This window comes from Amaranthus tricolor, chromosome 13 (genome assembly GCF_026212465.1).
Source record: "Amaranthus tricolor cultivar Red isolate AtriRed21 chromosome 13, ASM2621246v1, whole genome shotgun sequence".
Taxonomy (NCBI): Eukaryota; Viridiplantae; Streptophyta; class Magnoliopsida; order Caryophyllales; family Amaranthaceae; genus Amaranthus; species Amaranthus tricolor.
Genome location: NC_080059.1, coordinates 12472803 through 12474056, shown reverse-complemented (window position 1 = coordinate 12474056; position 1254 = coordinate 12472803).

The following is a 1254-nucleotide window of genomic DNA, read 5'->3' as shown; positions in this document are numbered from 1 at the left end:
AAAGTAGCTCAGTGATATGCTAGAAATTACGTGCTAACTTGCGATTTTAAGGGTTTTTATGCTTTTTTGACACTTTCGCAAATAAAGTAGCTCAAACATGGTTTGTTTTGTACGAAATTGGTTCCCAACACTATTTGGTTTATATTATCGTGTTAAAATGGTTAGAATTAAAAATCATAGTCATATGTTAGAAATTACATGTTAAATTGCGATTTAAAGAGTTTTTGAGCTTTTTTGGCTCTTCGCGCATAAAGTAGCTCAAAATTGGTTTGATTTGCACGAAACTTGGCACACAACACTATTTGGTATATATTTTTTTGTTGAAGTGGTTTGAATTGAAAAAAATAGTTATATGCTAGAAATTACGTGTTAAGTTGCAATTTCAATGGTTTTTAACCTTTTTAGGCACTTTCGCGCATAAAGTAGCTCAAACAGGGCTTGTTTTGCACGAAACTTGGCACACAACACTATTTGGTATATATTATTATGTTGAAATGGTTAGAATTTTAATTCGTAGTCATATGTTAGAAATTACATGTTAAATTGCCATTTAAAGGGTTTTTGAGCTTTTTTTTGCACTTCGCGCATAAAGTAGCTCAGTGGTATGCTAGAAATTACGTGCTAACTTGCGATTTTAAGGGTTTTTATGCTTTTTTGACACTTTCGCAAATAAATTAGCTCAAACATGGTTTGTTTTGTACGAAATTGGTTCCCAACACTATTTGGTTTATATTATCGTGTTAAAATGGTTAGAATTAAAAATCATAGTCATATGTTAGAAATTACATGTTAAATTGCGATTTAAAGAGTTTTTGAGCTTTTTTGGCTCTTCGCGCATAAAGTAGCTCAAAATTGGTTTGATTTGCACGAAACTTGGCACACAACACTATTTGGTATATATTTTTTTGTTGAAGTGGTTTGAATTGAAAAAAATAGTTATATGCTAGAAATTACGTGTTAAGTTGCAATTTCAATGGTTTTTAACCTTTTTAGGCACTTTCGCGCATAAAGTAGCTCAAACAAGGCTTGTTTTGCACGAAACTTGGCACACAACACTATTTGGTATATATTATTATGTTGAAATGGTTAGAATTTTAATTCGTAGTCATATGTTAGAAATTACATGTTAAATTGCCATTTAAAGGGTTTTTGAGCTTTTTTTGCACTTCGCGCATAAAGTAGCTCAGTGATATGCTAGAAATTACGTGCTAACTTGCGATTTTAAGGGTTTTTATGCTTTTTTGACACTTTCGC